Source organism: Scyliorhinus canicula, chromosome 18 (genome assembly GCF_902713615.1).
Source record: "Scyliorhinus canicula chromosome 18, sScyCan1.1, whole genome shotgun sequence".
NCBI lineage: Eukaryota > Metazoa > Chordata > Chondrichthyes > Carcharhiniformes > Scyliorhinidae > Scyliorhinus > Scyliorhinus canicula.
This window is the reverse complement of record NC_052163.1, coordinates 126,819,375-126,840,129: the sequence shown is the minus strand read 5'-3', so window position 1 is coordinate 126,840,129 and position 20,755 is coordinate 126,819,375. Positions and strand designations below refer to the sequence as shown.

Here is a 20,755-nt window from a genome sequence, read left to right as displayed (position 1 = left end):
GAGGGGCGTGGGGAGAGGAAGCTGTCTGTTGCAGCAAATCTAAGTTTGTAACCCTTTCCGCACATGCCCACCCTTTGGAGACTAAGGTAGGCACTCCTGACAGAAAATTATTTCTAGGATTACTATTCCGTGACCATCAGATAGAACTCTAAATTTCACATCTTGGCAAACAGGAGTGACATTAATCTTGATTTCATTAAACTTTCACACTATGGCAAAGTGGATAACGCCATTACAGTCATGTAAGATGTGCTTAAACAGAATGCAGGGAACAATAGCAGTTTAAACTTTCTATCGTAACAGAGAGAGTTTTTTTTATAAATTTAGATTACCCAATTATTTTTTCCAATTAAGGGGCAATTTAGCGTGGCCAATCCACCTACTCTGCACATTTTTGGGTTGTGGGGGTGAAACCCACACAGGCACGGGGAGAATGTGCAAACTCCACACAGACAGTGACCCAGAGCCGGGATTGAACCTGGGACCTCAGCGCCGTGAGGCGGTTGTGCTAACCACTAGGCCACCGTGCTGCCCTGTAACAGAGAGAGTTGCACAAGACTCTGTCACCTGAAGCTGCCTTTATTACTTTATTATTCTCAAGTTGCTTTGAGGCGGAATGTTCAGAATAAAACACAAATGGATCCTCCCCCCCCCCCCCTTCTCATGATGTAGCTTTTATCATTTTGCCTTTGCTCCACTTTGCTCTGAACAGCTTTGTGTCTTGTAGAATGTAGAGCACATTGTCGTTCATCTGCCTCGCCAAATCCCTGGTGTAACTTGGAATATATTTTTGAAATTAAAAAAACGCACCAAATAAAAGATAATTACATTTCTGTCAGCATAACTTTGAGGTTTGAGAAAATGACATTGTCCCTGGTCCAGGAACATCACAAGAATATACCATTGGAAAATGCTAATTCTTATGAATTTCTCTGCATTGGGAAATCCAGGGCTGAAAGTATACGATTATACAATCTGTACCCCTGCTTCGCACCAAGGGGTGGAGAAGTAGAATTTGCATGCCTTTGTTTCACCTTCAACTGGAATTATCTGAGAGGCCCACTTACCGACACCAACCAGTGAAGGTATCACTCTCTCATCATTAAGTGTGTCAACATTGTAAATGCCTTTGTGCAGAGTTCCTCTGGTGGTCAGTCTTCCCAAAATATTACATTTTAAGTCGTGGCATATAAGTTTAGTTTTGTTTAACATATTGTGGATACCACCTCAGCCAGGATTGGGATACTTCTGAGTATCACCATCGTCACCAATGAAATCTATCCTGTTGCTTAAGAGTAGAAGCGACTGGTACAACCTCAGTGAGAGGCAGGAACTATGAGAGGAATGTAGGTTTACATTTGTCACAGATGATATCGTTCGCTGAGAAATGGGACTCGAGACACTTACCAGAATTAGCTGAACCAGACATGGGTGATGTAACCTCATTCCCAGGTATTTGTTTTTTTTAAAATACATGTTAACATGGCTTTATTCCAGATGTTTATCACTGTGGGTGTTGTGGAAAATATTGTCCACTTCAAACTATGTTGTAAAGGCACGGACATGGAAAGGTTTTATTTTTATTGTCATCACTTCAGATTTAGGGAGTGGTAAATAATAATAATAATCGCTTATTGTCGCGAGTAGGCTTCAATGAAGTTACTGTGAAAAGCCCCTAGTCGCCTTATTCTGCAACCTGTTCGGGGAGGCCGGTATGGGAATTGAACCTGCGCAGCTGCTTTGTTCTGCATTACAAGCCAGCTGTTTAGCCCACTCTGCTAAACCAGTAAATGGTGTAGTCAATATGGCATTTATGTCGATATGTTTTTTAGGAATTTCCCAGCATTTTCTCATTGAGGGCTATTCCACTGTACTTCATTGGATGCCACGAACCAGTTTAAAGTTGAAATCTATCTTCCCCATAGCTGATGTTTATTTCAGGCAGTATAGGTTAACAGATTTAAGCGTTCTGATTTAGAATTCATCTGCCAATGAAAAAACTGTGCTATGGATTATCCTTCCCAAACCTTCCAACAAATGAAACTCATGCAGCAAGAAATTTACAGACAAATAAGGGTGACAGTGGCTAGCACTGCTACCTCACAGCGTGAGGGACCCGGGTTCCATTCCCACCTCTAGTGACTGCCTGTGTGGAGTTTGCTCATTCTCTCTGTGTCTGCGTGGGTTTCCTCCGGGTGCTCCGGTTTCCTCTCACAAAGCAAGGGTGCTGATTAGGTGGATTGGCCATGCTAAGCTGCCCCTTAGTGTCCAAAAGGTTGGGTGGGGGGTTGTGGGGATGGGGCCTAGGTGGTATGCTCTTTCCAGGGTGTAGATTCGATGGACTGAGTGGCCTCCATCTGCACTATTGGGATTCTATGGGCACGATTTTACTAAATGCGAACAAAGTCTCATAGCTCTGAGTTTAGCCACGTGTTTCCCAGCGACCGCAGTGCCGAGAAACACAATACTATAAAATGGCACTCCCGTTAGATAGGGAGCCTCAGCGACGATCGCGCGACCAAGGTCGTACATAGCTCTGTTTGGTGCGCTGAGAAGCTCTGCTCACCGGTACTCCCCATTGTAGCAAGAGATCGGGATGCCACTCCGAAGCTCCCGACGTGACCCCTGACTCCCCCAACCCCTAATGCACTATGGGAGGGTCCCTGGGCCCTCCCCCATCCTCCAGAACCCCAGCCCTGTCATGCACGCACAAAAAATTCTAGCTTGGCACCCTGGTAATGCCCCTGCCAGCTGGCAATGCCACATTGGCAATGCCAGGCTGGCACCCAGCACCAGTGTCAAGATTTCACTGGGAGACACCCATGAGTGACGTTCCATCTGGTTCCCGTTTGTGAAGACCAGCACTGAACGGCGCTCACTCGAGGTCTCCGAAGGAGATAGACCCCACACTTTGAGTACCTCGGGAATCTGCACACTAAAGTGAGATTACCTGCCTTGCTCTAGATTTGCTGAAAAGCGCTCTCGCGAGGCATTGTGAGCTCGGTAGATCCTGGGACTGGATTCTCCCAGCTTCTATTGTCCACGCTGTGCCATGGTGAGCTGCCTTTCCATCGCAGTGTGGCCGGAAGATCACGTCCCATGGCTCTCTCAAAGCAGACAAAATCAAAATCACAAATGGCATCCAGTGACTATGACTAGAGTTTATTATCTCTGCTCATTCCCTTAAACATTTGCGCAGCCATTAAAACAGACAGCAAAGCCATCCGACTGCAAAACCTCTCCACCTGTGACCAGTTTGATGGGACTAACCCTGTCTACCTGCATTCCTGACTATCAGATTGTAAGCAAAGTATAAAAAGACAGAAAATGCTGGCAAAACTCAGCAGGTCTGGCAGTATCTGTGGAGAGAGAATAGAGTTAATATTTTGAGTCCATATGACACTTCTTCAGAGCTGAAGAGAGGTAGAAATGTGATGGATTATATCCGGCATAAGAGGGGGTGTAGCAGCTGGTGCAGGGTAGAAGGTCAGGGATTGATGGGAGCTGGGAAGCATTTTGTTTTTATTTAAGAGTATTAAATAAAAGACTTGTATTTATATAAAAGTTCTCCATCAATGGTTCTCTTTCCACCCCAAAGGATCTACCTTGGCGTCCTTTTCCTCATCTAAATGGAGCTCCTTGGCAGCAACATCTACAGTTATAGGATCAACTACAATACCCAGCTCTACCCTTCCACCACCTCTTCGAACTCTGTTACGGTCCCTGTATTGTTGGCTGTTTGATCGACAGCCAAGTTTCCATGAGCCACAATTTCTGCCACAAATTTGTCCTAATTTCTGCATTTTCTATTTTATTACTTCATATGAAGGTAATAATAATAATCTTTATTAGTGTCACAAGTAGGCTTACATTAACACTGCAATGAAGTTATTGTGAAAATCCCCTAGTCGCCACATTCCGGCGCCTGTTCGGGTACACGGAGGGAGAATTCAGAATGTCCAATTCACCTAACAAGCACGTCTTTCGGGACTTGTGGGAGGAAACCGGAGCGCCGGGAGGAAACCCACGCAGACACGGGGAGAACGTGCAGACTCCGCACAGACAGTGACCCAAGCCGGGAATCGAACCTGGGACCCTGGTGCTGTGAAGCAACCGTGCTAACCACTGTGCCACCCTCGTATAACCCCATATTGAGGCGCCCCCATGCTCATCTGCCTGCTTTAGCAGCCCCCACCTCTCCTCATGGAACTGTGGTCTTACCTCGCTGAGATGTAGAGAAATGTTGTGGAAGAAAACAAAATAGTGAAAACTCAAACTGCACGGAAAATACGACGACAGGAAATGATGCAAAATTAAAGGAACACAAAACGCAGTTGCAATTGCGGGGGTTCGAAATTTCAAGAGGACCATGAATGTATTTTGGAGAGGGGTATTGATGGGTACAATTTTGGTGGACGGGGACAGATGGTGTCTGAAAGGGCAGCCGCAATTTCTGCCACAAATCCGTCCTACGTTCTGCATTTTCTTCTGGGATCTGGAGCTGCTACTCCTTAAAGAAAATAGCAAAGAGTTAGAGAAGCTGGATCACTGGAGTGACCTCAATGTGAGGGAGAAATTGAAATTGGAGAGCAGACAGGAGGGAAACAGCTGCTGAAATGCTCAGGGTGACAATGGTTGTGTGGGGCTGGAGGGTACAGCTCTCAGGCTCGGCCTCATTGTGCACAGGGCAGAGGCTGGGTGCATTGGTTCAAATGCAGCAAGCACATAGGGTGGTGAAAAAACAAGGTGCATTCTTTTCTCCTGAATGGTTTGCTTGTTTGTTTTGTCAGCTTTGAGGTTGATAGAATGGAGTTATAGAATAGAATAGTTTCATAACAGAAGGTGGCCATTTGACCAATCATATCGGTTCTGGCTCACTATGTGACCACTTCACCCGCCGTCACTTCCCTGCCTTTTCCCCCTGGGCCCGCAATTTTTTTCGTTCTCTTCAGATAATGATCCGATTCTCTTTTGCAAGGCACAATTAAATCTGTCTCCGTCGCAGTCTTGGGCGGTGTTTTCCAGAATCTAACCATTTGCTGCATGAACAAAGGTTTTTCCTTCAGCCGTTGCTTCTTTTGTCAATCGCCTGACATTCACGCAATGTTCTAATCTCATAACATTACAGAATCACCAACGTTCCACACTACATTTTAGGCTCAATGGGCGTTTATTGGACAGCCCCCAAAATGGCCGGTGGTCCCGGTTAGCCTCATGTGGCTTCATGCCTCAGCAGGGGGCCCCAAAGAAGTGAGAGGCTAACTGGAGTTAAAGCTACCTCACACTACTTCAAACCAGCCAGCACCTCTTAAATGGAAAGTGCATCGTGGCTGGAGCAGGTGGTGCGAGTTCTTGTACAAGTCATTCACACGTGGAAAAATACCAAATAACTGTATTTTGTATGAAAGCATGCTCCGAGATTCTCAGACACTGCACCTCGTGAAGGATTTGCGAAGGACGAGGGAGGTTCTGTACCCAAGGGGAGCCAGAATGTCCTCTATATTCAGAAGGCAATGGGATCAAAGCCAGGCTGTGCCAGGGGTCAAGCCCCCTGGACCAGGATGCAGTGCCGCAAGAAGTTCAATGACCCTAAGCCAGTGGTCACGTCCAGTGAATTCATTTTCGAAAGCCACATCCCACACACTGCACCACTATCCTCTGACGTTGCTCAATTCACCACATACCTTTACTCACATAACACTCTTACAAATCGGCACTCTTTCCTAACATTCACTCATCTCACTTCTATCCCTGGTGCAAGCCTCACACCCACATCTCACAGCTCACACACACTGCCAGCTATTCGAACATGAAGGCCACATCGCCCAAATGTATTGCATCACACTCAATAACACATTTCCCTCTCTCTTGTAGGATAAGGCAGTGCACAAGAGGAAGTACAGGAGCCAACCAGAGGGGGTCAAATACCCTTTCATGTTTGTACAGCAATGGAGGACATGATACATACTCACCATCATTGGAGTGGCCATTCCATTTTTTCAAATTTATATTTTTAAGGGGTAATTTTAGCCTGGCCAATCCACCTACCCTGCATATCTTTGGGTAGTGGGGGTGAGACCCACGCAGACACGGGGAGAATGTGCAAACTCCACATGGACAATGACCCAGAGCCGGGATCAAATCCGGGTCCTTGGCGCCGTGAGGCAGCAGTGCTAACCATTGCGCCACCGTGCCGCCCAGAGTGGCGATTCCTGAGATTGTAACTAGTGTAGGGCTAAAACTATTGAAGACGACGGTATCTGTCATAGAATTTACAGTGCAGAAGGAGGCCATTCGGCCCATCGAGTCTGCACCAGCTCTTGGAAAGAGCACCCTACCCAAGCCCACACCCCTACCCTATCCCCATAACCCAGTAACCACACCCAACACTAAGGGCAATTTTGGACACTAAGGGCAATTTATTATGGCCAATCCACCTAACCTGCACAACTTTGGACTGTGGGAGGAAACCGGAGCACCCGGAGGAAACCCACGCAGACAGGGAGAACATGCAGACTCCGCACAGACAGTGACTCAAGCCGGGAATCGAACCTGGGACCCTGGAGCTGTGAAGCAATTGTGCTAACCACTATGCTACCATGCTGCCTCACATCTAAACCTCCTGTAAGCATACACCTGCTGCTTTTCAACTCCTGCCAGTCCTACCAACCCCTCCACTGCCTTCCATTGTGCCTTTCTCCTTTCAGATACCAAGGAATTGTCACCTGTCCAGGCAGTGGTGGCTGAGCAACAAAATACCGAAGATAAAGAACCGTCATTACATGATTTCACACTCGCGGCTGCCAGTTTGGACACTGACACACACACACACACTGTGTGTAATTTAGAGACGAGCTAAGAGGCACAATCAGCCCACGGTGAGACTTCAGCCATGAGTGACTTGCAGCCAAGACAGGGGCCAGCTCACCAGAATGAAAGGTTGCAGTTGAGTTCAGTTGTACAGGACTCAGGCGACTGCTTTGATGGGGTGGACGTCAGAAGATATGTATGAAATTGAAGTATATAAGATGATAAAAGTTATGAATAAAGAAGACGTGGAGCTGATGCTTCTTCTTGTGGGGCATTCTAAACCGAGAGGTCATAGTCTTAGGGGAAAAGAGGTAGCAAATTTAAAAGGAGATGAGGAGAAACTACTTCCATCGGGCAGCACGGTAGCATGGTGGTTAGCATAAATGCTTCACAGCTCCAGGGTCCCAGGTTCGGTTCCCGGCTGGGTCACTGTCTGTGCGGAGTCTGCACGTCCTCCCCGTGTGTGCGTGGGTTTCCTCAGGGTGCTCCGGTTTCCTCCCACAGTCCAAAGATGTGCGGGTTAGGTGGATTGGCCATGCTAAATTGCCCGTAGTGTCCTTAAAAGTAAGGTTAAGGGGGGGGTTGTTGGGTTACGGGTGTAGGGTGGATACGTGGGGTTGAGTAGGGTGATCATTGCTCGGCACAACATCGAGGGCCGAAGGGCCTGTTCTGTGCTGTACTGTTCTATGTTCTCCCAAAGGGTTGTGAATCTGTGGAATTCGCTACCCCAGAGTGCAGTGGATGCTGCGACAGTGAGTAAATTTAAGGAGGAGTTAGACAGATTTTTACTTCGTAATGGGTTGAAGGGTTACTGAGAATGGGCAGGACGGTGGAGTTAAGGGCAGGATGGGATCAGAAATGATCGTATTACATTAATTAAATTGTGGATCAGGCACGAGAAGCTAAATTGTCTATCCTTGCTCCTTGTTCTTATCTTCTTATGTTCCAAGAAAGAACTATTCTGTCTAATTCCACCTTCCAGCTCTTGGTCTGTAGCCCTGTTGGTAACAGCACTTGAAGCACAAATCTGGTGTTCTTGATCAATAAGGAGATCGGGGGAGAAGGCAGGAGAATGGGGATGAGAAACCTATCAGCCATGATCGAATGGCGGAGCAGACTCATGGCCTAATTCTACTCTTATATCTTGTGGTCTTATGTGCAACAAAATGCTTGGAAAAGTAATAGGCCAGCCAGAAAGCCAAGGAGAATGGAGGATGCCAGCACTAACTTTGAACTGGACATTTTGTGGAGCTTAGAGCCCATCCTTCCCAGCATGGAGGTGGTAGCCAACTCTGTCAGCACACTTGTGGACCCAACAATCCTGCAGTAACTGATGGCCATGTCTCAGCTTCCATTGAACTACCCAGTGGAAGCTCAGACTTCTGTCATGCAGGACGAGCTAGCAAGGTCGGGACACTACCATCACGGTTACAACCACCAGTATTTAAAGGTTCTTGCAGCATTTCAGAGACCAGAAATCTGTCCTCCGATGCACTCCTAGAATTGCTGAGAGGGATGGCTGTGGTTCCGTGGACCAAAATCTGTTGTCTTAGACCATAAGGATACATCATTGGCCCTGCTTTATTTGTCACCCCAACAGCACCCTGCCTGTCAGTCAGCTAGCCCAGACGGTCCAAGCCGCGATGGCACAACGATAATCCCAAAGCTGCTCAAGGTCGTCTTTCAAGGCCATCTGCTCTCTCCCCTATGGAAAGTCAGCAACCTTCCACCAACCACATTACAGCCACTGTATTTTGGTGGATAAAAATAGGGAAGTCTTTCACTAATTACGTCACACCTGGAATACTGTGAACAGTTTTGGTCCCTTTATCAAAGGAAAGATATACTGGCATTGGAGGCAGTTCAGAGACGGTTCACTAGGTTGATCCCGGCTAAGGAGGGATTTTCTTATGAGAAGAGGTTGAGTAGGTTGGGCCTGTGCACATTGGAGTTTAGAAGAATGAGAGGTGACTATATTGAGACATATCAGAGTCTCAGGGGACTTGGGAGGGTAAATGCTGAGAGATCGTTTCCCCTTGTGGGAGAGTCTAGGACCAGAGGGCAGAATCTCAGAGTAAGGTGTCGCCCGTGTCTACGTGGGTTTCCTCCGGGTGCTCCGGTTTCCTCCCACAAGTCCCGGAAGACATGCTGTTAGGTGAAGTGGACATTCTGAATTCTCCCTCTGTGTACCCGAACAGGCGCCGGAGTGTGGTGACTATGGGATTTTCACAGCAACTTCATTGCAGTGTTAATGTAAGCCCACTTGTGATACTAATAAAGATTACTGGATTATTATTATTATTGAGACAGAAGTGAAGAGAAATTACTTCTCTCAGAGGGAAGTGAACGGCATCCCTCAGCATTCCCTGCTGAAGCCAATCTATCCGACACTCCAAGCACCGGGAAACACCCGGCTAATCTGTTCCCATTTGGGTAGATCGCGCTCTGCATGTTTGAGGTTGCTCCAGTTCTGAAACCAATAAACATCTCAAGTTGCTTGTGGGACAACATTGTGGTTATTTAGAAGATAGTGGCACAGGCAGCCTGGAATTGAAAGTGTTCTGTTAAGGAACTGAATTGGAAGTTGGCCAGCTCCCTGTCATATATTGAGGAGTCATTACTCAAACAACACTGTGAATGTCATTGCAGGCAGAGTCATATCCACGATAAATTCACGATTTATCCAGTGATGTAACTTCCTAATGGATGGACAGATTCCTGGTGTTCAAGTACTTCCAAGCAGAGGACTTTCTGTAAGTAATATCAAAATACTTTGAGATTCTGAGGTAATTTTCAGAGTTTGTGCGGGGGGCGAGGAATCAATAAGATATTATGGGCAGCAAGCCTGCCAGTTTGAGGTATTTTCTAATGGTGATGAGGTGCTGTGCTGCTGACACAAACACAGGAAATGACCCCTCCTTAGCCTCTTAACCTCTTGAACGCAGGTTAAATACCTGAAGGCGAATCTCAGTATATTATTTGTATAATATTAATAATCACGGCATTCAGGTGAGTCAGCAAAGATAGAAAAATATAAAAGCCTGGATGGTCTCAATAATAATCTTTATTATTGTCACAAGTAGGCTTACATTAACACGGCAATGAAGTTACTGTGAAAAGCCCCTCGTCGCCACATTCCGGCGCCTGTTCGGGTACACAGAGGGAGAATTCAGAATATCCAATTCACCTAACAAACACGTCTTTTGGGACTGTGGGAGGAAACCGGAGCACCCGGAGGAAACCCACGCAGACACGGGGAGAATGCGCAGACTCCGCACAGACAGTGACCCAAGCTGGGAATCGAACCCAGGTCTCTGGTGCTGTGAAGCAACAGAGCTAACCACTGTGCCACCGTGCCATCCTGCTGATTGTCCCTCATATACTGCCTGAAGGCCTAGGGGCGGGATTCTCCCCTACCCGGCGGGGCGGGCCATTCTGGCGCCGAGGAGTGGTGTGAACCACTCCGGCGTCGGGCCTCCCCGAAGGTGTGGAATCCTCCGCACCTTCAGGGGCTAGGCCGGCGCCGGAGTGTTTGGCGCGCACGAGCCGGCGCGGAAGGGCCTCAGCCGGCCGGCGTGAGTTGCCGCATGCGTGAGAGCGCCAGCGTAATCTGGCATCATCGCAGGGGCCAGATATCCCTGCACCCCCCCCCCCCCCGAGGACCCCAGAATCCGCCCATTGGGTGGGACCCGGTGGGACCCACCGAAAACGGGCGACCACTCGGCCCTTCACGGGCCGGAGAATTGCTGGGGGCGAGGGCGCTGCCAGCGGCCGCTGACCAGCAAGGCCCGATTCCCGCTCTCGCCAAAACCCTGGCAGCCGGCGGGGGCGGGATTCGCGCCGCCCCCCGGTGAGTCTCCGACCCGGTGGGGGGGTCGAAGAATCCCGCCCCAGGTCTGGAATGCAATGACCTTTTGACAGTATTTTGCAAAAGTAAACGAGACAGAAAATTCAGCCCAGTGCTTCAGGTTCAATGACCCTTCTGTTGAACATGAAAGATTTGATAGTATGTGAATAGAGTCGCTTGCAAAGCAGTGTGGATCTTGTTTGAGGATTGAATAATAGTTCAAACCAATCACATCAGGGTTGGAATATAAATACCCTGACTTTCTGCATCCGTTTCTGCAGACTGATCCAATGCCAATGGTAACATTCCTTAGCTCAAACAAATATATTTAATTCACATCACCTATTTCAAACAACCAGCATATGTGACTTACAAACCAATTCTGAATAGATTCTGTTCCATTTTAAAGGTTGTGGGTGATGCTCACCTGGATTCAGTGGCATCGTTGAAGACCAATCGATTATTGTTTAATCTCCGCGGAATGGACGCTGACAAGGGGAAGTCAAACAACATTGATGTACGCACAGCACTTTGAGTGCAGGGTTAGTGAAAAATAACCCAAAGAGTGACTTCAACTGCGTAACTTGCAAAGTCCCAACTTCACAGAGTTACAATGTAGAAATTGTCTTGTGAGGAAATGTCGGAGAGGTTAGATTTGTATCCACTGGAGTTTAGAAGAGTAATAATAATAATAATCTTTATTGTCACAAGTAGGCTTACATTAACACTGCAATGATGTTACTGTGAAAAGCCCCTCGTCGCCACATTCCGGCACCTGTTCGGGTACACTGAGGGAGAGTTCAGAATGTCCAATTCACCTAACAGCACGTCTTTCAGGACTTGTGGGAGGAAACCGGAGCACCCGGAGGAAACCCACACAGACACGGGGAGAACGTGCAGACTCCGCACAGACAGTGACCCAAGCCGGGAATCGAACCTGGGTCCCTGGTGCTGTGAAGCAACAGTGCTAACCACTGTGCTACCGTGCCGCCCACAGGAGGCGCCTTCATTAAACCCTTTCAGATCCAGAGGGGTATTGACAAGGTGGATGAGGAGGAGATGTTTCCTCGTGTCGAAGAATGTAGACCGAGGGGCTACTTTTAACAAATAAGTAGGTGCTCATTTAAGGCAGAGATGAGGAGACATTTTTTCCCTCAGAGGGTTGTGAGTCTCTGCAACTCTATTCCTCAAATGGCAGGGGAAGCAGGGCCTTTGTATATCTTTACGGCCGAACCAGATAGATTCTTGATTAACAAGGGGGTGAAAGGTTATCGGGGGTCAGTAGGAATGTGGGGTTGAGGTTACAATCAGCGGCTGGAGGGGCCAAGTGCTCCTAATTCGTATGATCGTTTGATTGATTTTCAGTAGCTGCATGCATTTCCCTGAAATTGTGATCATACAGAAAAGCCACTGTGATAGCCCAGACCTTTGGTGGCCTACAGTCCTGTCACTTGAACACCTCTTGAATTGTAAAGAAATAATCCAGTGGTTAAGCTCTGCTGAGTTTATTGCTTTGTCAGAGTTACAAAGCCAGAGTTTAGAATGTGGACAGAGGCAAACCCCCTAATCCAGCTCCTTGCCTGCTCCAAAAACCAATTCAAATTGAATCCAATTCATGGTCCCCACAAGAGAGACATACCAGATCCAGGCATTACACCTGACCTCATGCTCATTTTAGCCAAAAGGCCGAGAGATTATACTGCCTGCAATCTTCTTTGACTATGTTGAGCTGAGCTCCAGTGGAGTAGAGTTAAAGCTAGGCAGACAATCTAGCCTGGGACTCCACTGCTATCCAGAACAGCTATCCAGAACAGACAATCTAGCCTGGGACTCCACTGCTATCCAGAACAGCTATCCAGAACAGACAATCTAGCCTGGGACTCCACTGCTATCCAGAACAGGCCCCAACGAGAGGCTACGTTCTGCGTAAGATTTTCTCATTGTCGTTACTGAGTGCCCAGCCACTAATTAAACTTACAAAACTCTGAGTGGAAACAGGGCGTGCAAAATAAAATGGGACTTTTGCGAGCCAGGAGTGATTGTTGACATCAGCACACATACTTGGTTAGCCGGTAGATCAGATAAGTACTTTCATCTGGCATCTTCGACTGATAAGAGATATCTCCAATTGGGTAGAATCAATTTGACTGCAGGCCTATTATCAATGGTTCAATAATAATTAAAGCTATCACGCAATGGGAACACAAAATGTTTTTCTCTGGGGTAATAGGAAAACAGTTAGAGTGCCTAATCAGGCAAATCTGCCAGATATCCTCAGAGACCTAAGTGATGTGGGAACAGCAAATGAAGGTCTAAGATTAAAAAAAGAATCGTAAAATTAGACGAGTTCTTCTGTCTGATCCAGTGAAGTTATAAGACTGGTCTAGATTTGAAACTCGAGGCTTCTGTTAAGTTTTCATTTGTGATTTCTAATACATCAGGTCACAAAAATATTCTCTGTTTGTAGACAATTATTCTTTATTATAGTGATTTTATTTCCTTATTTTTTTAACATTTCTTGGCATTGCAACATCTGAATAGCTGAAGTCCGGTATCCAATTTATTTACTAACAGACCAAGCAAAGAATTTCCTGATTTTAAAAAAATTCACAGGATGTGGGCATTGTTGGTATTTATTGTCCACCGCTACATAGAACATAGAACAGTAGTTGTGATGGAAAGTCACGTTGGGCACACAGATATAGTAGCGATTTGTTACAACTGAGAGGCGCGCAAGGCATCTTCAAAGGGCAGTTGATGTGAGTCTGGAGTCACAGGTAGGTTGGGGTAGGAATGGCAGGTTTAATGCCTCAAGGGCCCTTTGCAACAATCCAACAACTTCACAAATGCTCACACCAGCGTTTCATTTTTCTAACTCTTCACACTGAATTCAAATTCTCATTCTGCCAGGGTGGGATTTCAACTCATGTACTCATTCCAGGACATTCACCAAATTGTCACGGTGCAGAAGGAGGCCATTTGGCCCATTGTTTCTGTGCCGGCTCTCCAGATGAACATCATGACTTACTGCCATTCCCCTGCCTTTTTCCCGCCCCCCTGCACATTGTTTCTATTCAAATTAAGATGTCATATACCTACTTTGTGACTGCATCCCAGAATTCATTGCAATTTAAAAAAAAACTTGCATTAAAGAAGTGACAATTTGAATTATGCCATGGGTGAGATCTAACGGCCGCACCTGAGCCGGGACACGACACAGCCGATAAATCTCGTGAGAGGCTTCTCGCAGGAATTACCTGGCTGGTTTTGCCTCGCGAGATCTGATGGGTTGTGTCCTGGATCCCATCCAAAATGGGTGGGACCTTAATCTGCATATTAAAGTGTGCAATCAGGCACACTTTCAAATGCACTCGCCGGAGATACCCAGGGCGCGATCTAGCCCCCATATCTTGGAGACCCTGAGCCAGTGTCATTTAGCAACTGGCCTTCACCAACATGAACTGGACGTACTGGCACTTAGGGGGGGGGGGGGGTCCTCCCAGGTGATCAGGGGCCTTTGGGTGGTGGGGCGCTGGGCCGGTGGTACCTTGGCATCCCCAGTGCCACCTGGGCACCTTGGAAGTGCCACATTGGCAGTGCCACCTGGGTGCCATCCTGGCAGTGCCTAGGTGCCAAGCTGCCCAGTTGGCATTTTGCTCATGCTGGGGATTGGGCCCAGGGGTGCCCTGCTCTTATGAGGTTGGGTGCACAAAGACCCCCTTATAGGCGAGTTGAGGCATGGGGTGGGGGTGGGGGGCATCCGGATGCCGTGGTCAAAGGTCGAGAGATCGGAGCGTCATTTAAAAATGAGCCTCGTTGGGTCATTCCTCTCCGAGGCCCCAAAATGAAGCAGAGTCTCATTGGACAGGGGGGTCTATCTCGGCGCTGCCGGTACCAGGAAACACCCAGTTAAAGGCGCTCGACACGGGACTCTGTTTGTGTTTTACATGTCAATGATTTTTGGGAAAATTCCTGCAAATGTTGCCTGTTCAGAAGTGTGTGCAAAACTGAATTACACCTTCCAATTCTCATAAAAAGTATAACAGCAAAAAAAGGGAGGCATTTAAAATAACATGCAAAACTAATGAGTCGGAAAAGACCAGATTGTCTGTCAAATCTGCCCCAATACGCATGATGCATGGGAAATCTGATAAGTTACACCATCACTCTCACACCTCCAGGAGGGGCAAAAAAAAACCCAGAAAGAAATGTGACAGCACACCCGTTGTCAGTGGATATTATAACAAACGATGCAGCACACGAGTGTCAGGTGAGGTTTTGCCCTCAAGCTCGCAGTCAACATAAAAATCCCATCCAATGTCTTTTGAATGTGATCTTAAACCAAAGCACCGGTTTGCTCAGGTGGAATGCAAGATCCTAGGGTACTATTTGAAGAAGTAGAGGAGTTATTTTGCTGTTCTGGTTCGACCAACGCAACCGAAACAAATTACCTGGTCATAACTCTGATTGCTGTTTGTAGAACCTGGAAGCACGCAAATCGCCTGCTGCATCTGCCAGAGTTACAACATTGATCACACTTCAAAAATAATCTATTGACTGTCAAACACTTCTGCACTTCTGGACATCTTGAGGATAGGAATGATGCTTGAAACATTCAACTTCCTTCTTTCTAGTCCAGAACCTCCACTGTAGTAGCCATCCTGAAATGATGGGCGGGATTCTCTCAGCCCAGGGCCGGGCCGGAGAATCCCCACGACCGGCGCAAATTGCGCCCCCCCCCCCCCCCCCCCCGACGCTCGCACGCGATTCTCCCCATTTTTCTACTCATTAGTTTTGCATGTTATTGTTATGTTATTCTCCGCAGAGTGGAGAATCGGCGCCATTGGTGATGGCTTGGTTGGCACGGCGCTGGTCGGGGGCAGCTCAATGCTGCCCCCCCCCCCCCCCCCCCGCCGAATTCCGGCCCGGAATTGGCCGAGCGGCTGTTGTAAAAAAGCCGAGTCCCGCTGGCACCGTCCTCACCTGCTCTCAGCTGGCTGGAACTTGGCGTGGAAGGGCCGGGGGCTGGCCTGTGGGGGGGGGGGGGGGTGGGGGGTTCCGGCCCGGGTGGGCCTCCAATGTGGCCCGGCCCGCGATCGGGGCCCACCAATCGGCGGGCCGGCCTCTCGGGCTGGGGGCTTCCTTTGTTCCGCGCCGGCCCCTGTAGTCCTGCGCCATGTCGCTTTGGGGCCGGCACGTAAAAGGAAGTCATATTGGCACCGGTGCCACAGCACATGCGCGGATCCCGCGGCGTCCAGTTGATGCCAGGATCGGCAGCTGGAGCAGCATGAACCGCTCGAGTGCCGTGCTGGCCCCGTGTGGGCCAGAATTGCTGATCCTGAGGCCGTGTTGACGCCATCGAGAAACGCGACAGCGTTTCCGCCGGCGTCAACACTTAGCCTCAGGATCACAGAATCCCGCCCATTGTTAGAGTAACTGCATGAACTACTTTTGCACCAGTCTGTTCTTTAGCCCCTGCTACATTTCCCGTTAGCTCATCCTCCTAGACTCTGAGCCGGTCAATAGAAATGCTCCAGTCCACATACACACATCCCTCTTCACAGCTCTGCATCTTCCTCCATCAATTGTAAAGCGACAAACCCAACATTATTTGATTGGCTGTTTCTTGGCTGCCATTCAAAGAGCCTTTGGTTTCATTTTACTGTCAATATCTGCACAGCAGGGCGGCATGTGGCACAGTGGTTAGCACTGGGACTGCGGCGCTGAGGTCTCGGGTACGAATCCCAGCCCTGGGTCACTGTCCGTGTGGAGTTTACACATTCTCCCAATGTCTACGTGGGTTTCACCCCCACAACCCAAAGATGTGCAGGTTAGGTAGATTGGCCATGCTAAATTGCCCCTTAATTGGAAAAAAAATAATTGGGTACTCTAAATTTAAAAAAAAAAATCTGTACAGCAAATAAGCAAATTTTAGAAAGTAAATCTCTTTTCTTTGAAGCCTCTGAATTTTCTCCTAATTTGCTGGAGCATTGGGTGGAATTCTCCCAAACTCCCACCAGCGGGTTTGATAGCGGAAGACCCAGAAAATCGTTTCGAATTGACAGTGGGGTCTTCCGTTGGTGCCCAAAGGTAACCCCGCCAGAGACCAGCGTTAACCTCATTTGCATCTTGAGATGCTGTCCTGGGCTCTTCAGGGCAGTCTATATACTATACAGCTGGACAGAATGTGATAATGTTATTCTGGTTATAGAATCATAGAATCCACGCAGTGCAGAAGGAGACCATTCAGCCCATTGGATCTGGACTAACCCTTCGAAAGAGCACTCTACCCATGACCACTCACCTATCCACCCTGCCCTATCCCCGTAACCCCATACCCTAACCTGCACATCCTTGGAAACTAAGGGGAAATTTATCATGGCCATCCGGAGGAAATCCACACAGACACGGGGAGAACATACAGACTCCACACGGACAGCGACCCAAGGCCAGAATTGAACCCAGGACCCTGGCGCTGTGAGGCATCAGTGCTAGCCTCTGTGTTACCGTTCTGCCTGTCATGTGCTGTACAAGAAATCTGTTTAGAAATGTCTTGTTCAACTGTGAGCTAGTGCATGGATTTGGCTGCCTTTTGTAACACTGCCTGATACTTTTTGATTTTCCGGACATCTATAGGACCCCGGCATGATTCTCAGCTATTTAAAATCCTACATACAGGCTTCTGGCTTCATTAATATGTTTGCTGTATTCCAATCACCATCCTGTACCTGAAAAGCAGCTCTCCGCAGCGCAGTGCGGCTGATAAAAGCCGGGAGACCCCGCTTCCGGGATGTACCTGGCTCGCAATGCCTCATGAGATCCAACTTGATCTTGCAAGACATTGCGATGTAAATCCTGCCCATGGAGGGATTTCGGATCTACCTGAGGCTTTGGAATTCATTCTCTTCAAGTCAGAGACCTCAGGCGAGTGCCGTGCAGCATCGGTCCCCGCGAAAGGGGACCAGGCAGAACTGTGCTTGTGGGGGTCTCCCAGGGGATAGGAGTCCCCCAAATGCATGCCCTTTGGGCAGGGTGGTACCCTGACACTGCTGGTGTCATCTGGACACCCTGGCATTGCCAGCCTGGCATTGTCACCCAGGTGCCAGTCTGGCACTGCCAAGGTGCCCAGGTGGCACTGCCAACTGGCATGGGCACTGCCAGAGTGGAAGCTGGCATTTTATGCATGTGTGCAATTGGGCTGGAGGTCCCTGCATGGGTGTTTGGGGGGGAGGGGTGGGGGGGGGGGGGGTTGGGAAGAGTGGTGTGGGGCGGGAGGGCTGGGTAACGAGTGGATCTCCCCTCTATACAAACAGGACTATGTGTGGCCTCGGCTGCATGTTCCCCGTTCAGGCCCCTTATACAACGTGAGTTGTGTTGAATAGTCACGTGTTTCATGGCATTGCGAGCGCCGGGAAACACGCGGCTAAGTGCACTCGCTCGGGGACTTTGTTACCTTTTCGGAGAATCACAAGAATAGCCCAGTCACACAATGTACAAGCAGCCCCCAGTGAAATATTTCACATTCAGAAATTGGTGGTGATACTATTTTGCAAATATAATGTAAAGGACTTGCTTTGTGTTTCAACAAGGAATCAGAATTTTAAAAAATATTGTTCGACTCAAGATTAATTTTGCATGAAGTGTTTAGTAATATTAAACCAATCAATTTTAACATGTTATTGCAAAGTTTGGCCAAAATCTAATTATTGTTCGACAGTGACTGTTAAAGCCTGAAGATCAATACTTGATTGAAGAAGCTGCTGTTTGGCTTAACAAAATCATTTGTCATGAAATGCTGGAAAAGATATTTAATTTTTCATTCTAATTTTCTTCCCTTTTTGATTGTTTAGGTTAACACTTCCCAATCTGTGAAGCTCTAGGTGCCAGCAGAGATCAGCGACTCTCCGTTCTTCCTGTCTGAGGCAGCCGATTAACAATTTGATCCTGCAGTGCATTAGCGCAATTTCTGATCACGTTTTCAACGGATGTCCACTCGTAAGCACTTTTCCCCGGGGAGAGACGGAGGCCAGGGTCACGGGAGCCCTGGTTGATTTTCAGCTGCCCTGCCTGATAGTGCTGAGGCCAATTCTAGTGCATCAGCTGTAACCATAGCTAAAATCAGCTAACTCTGGACGCAGGCCACAAATTGAACTGAGGATTATCTCATTCTGCACGGCTCAGTCTCACGCTGGGGGTTGCAAATGAATGAAATACAAAATTTTAATAACGCAGGCGAGGTGTCGGTGTAGATCAACTGTTGGGGAAGACTCAAACTGCTTTGAGCATTGAAATTGGATTATCAATTAAATAGACTGACATACTGAGCATTATTCCTGATATTGCATGTGTGTTTATTTCTATTGCAACTGAACAACACGCCATGGGAATTACATGTATTTTCAGGGGTCAGAATGTCATTGATTAGCCACATGACCTCCGGCTCCAAGGGGGATCAACCTCGCAACCTATGACCCGCAATGTTAACAGGTTTCAGATGATTAAAAAAAAATTCAGCATTGCGTACAGTGTGACTTCATTTGGCAAATAGGTGCCGAAATGTGGAGCTGGGCGATTTGTATTCTGGGAGAGGGAGAATCATTTCACCGCGTGGGCTGCACGATCTGGAATCACATCCAAGTATTTGCTTTCTCTTCTAGAAAAATGCTTCAGAGTTTTTCTCAGGAGCAAGACTGAAATTACAGTGGGTCGTATGTTAACGTAGAAGCACAGTCTTGTTGCTTCAGTAAAGGTATTAATCGTTACTCGGGGAGACAGAAATTTTAGATCAGGGTGCTCAGCATTTATAAATCAGGTTTCCACAGCGTAATTTCAGGGTTATCATACTCTACTTATGTGACGATTATTTCACCCCTTCACCTGCTAGAGTGGGTCACTGTTAGGAAGGGTGCTTAATCAGAAGTCTGATATGGGGTGACTAAAAGAAGTGGACACACATGTATGCTAGATTGTGCATCACCAACAATCTGGTCCACCCACGCCGACGCTACCACCAAGAAAGCACAACAGCACCTATACCTCCTCAGAAAATTAAGGAAATTCGGCATGTCCACAATGACTCTTACCAATTTTTATAAATGTACCATAGAAAGCAATGTAGCTGGCTGCATCACAGACTGGTATGGCAAATGTCCGGCTCAAGGCCGTAAGAAACTACAGAGAGTCGTGAGCACAGCCCAGTCCTTCACATGAACCCGCCTCCCATCCATTGACTCTGTCTACACCTCCCGCTGCCTTGGGAAAGTGGGCAGCAGAATCAAAGACCGGGGTTATTCTCTCTTCCAACCTCTTCCATTGGGCAGAAGATATAAAAGCCTGAGAACACGCACGGACAGGTTCAAAAACAGCTTCTTCCCCGCTGTTACCAGACTCCTGAATGACCCTCTTATGGACTGAACTTATCTCTCTGCTCATCTTTTCTACTGTTGTAGCACTACACTCCATATGCTTCATCCAATGTCTCTGTTTATGTTATGTGTTTACATCATATATTTATCGCATGTTCTATGTTTTCATGTATGGAGGGATCTGCCTGGACTGTACGCAGAACAATACTTTTCACTGCTCGTTGGTACACGTGACAATAAATCTAAATCTGTTTTTTCACTGTTGTGACATTTTGTGGAAGAGGGGTCTAGTGGCGGTGTAGACTTTTAAATATTTTGGAGTGCTCGGGTGATTTGTTTAAGTAAGCAGCCCCTTTAAATCTTAAATTAAAGGTGTCGACCTGTATGAAGGCTCCTTTGGTTTGCTGCACAGTTGTACAGCTTAGAGGGAAGATTGGCAACAAGGGGTCTACTGTTAACCTACATGGCAGAAAGCTGACAGCATCAGATAATATTTGAGACGCTGCTCACCTGAAGACAACATTTAGTATCAACTTCCCACGTGTACACCATTGGAGGTTAGCGGCAATCATATTAATTAAGAAAGAAAAGCTTTCAAGCAAGAATCTTTTTGGAAACGGTCATATAAACAGAATTATTTGCAGAGGGTAAGGGGCTAAATGGTAAATATAAGTGCGTGGTGTGTGTACATAGTGGGGGAGCGGGGAGGGGGGGTGGTCCTGGGGCTTGCTGG

The 20,755-nt window shown here is 47.6% G+C and overlaps 1 protein-coding gene and 1 long non-coding RNA gene across 2 annotated transcripts in view; one reads left to right on the top strand and one right to left on the bottom strand.

The window, feature by feature from the left end:
* fgf22 (fibroblast growth factor 22) overlaps positions 1 to 20,755 on the bottom strand; it is a 146,345-nt gene that overhangs the window by 25,908 nt on the left and 99,682 nt on the right. The window lies entirely within an intron of this gene.
* On the top strand, positions 9,463 to 18,994 carry LOC119953049. Its single transcript, XR_005457947.1, has 3 exons — positions 9,463 to 9,563; positions 11,067 to 11,199; positions 18,508 to 18,994. It is a non-coding gene; the product is annotated as an uncharacterized LOC119953049 (long non-coding RNA).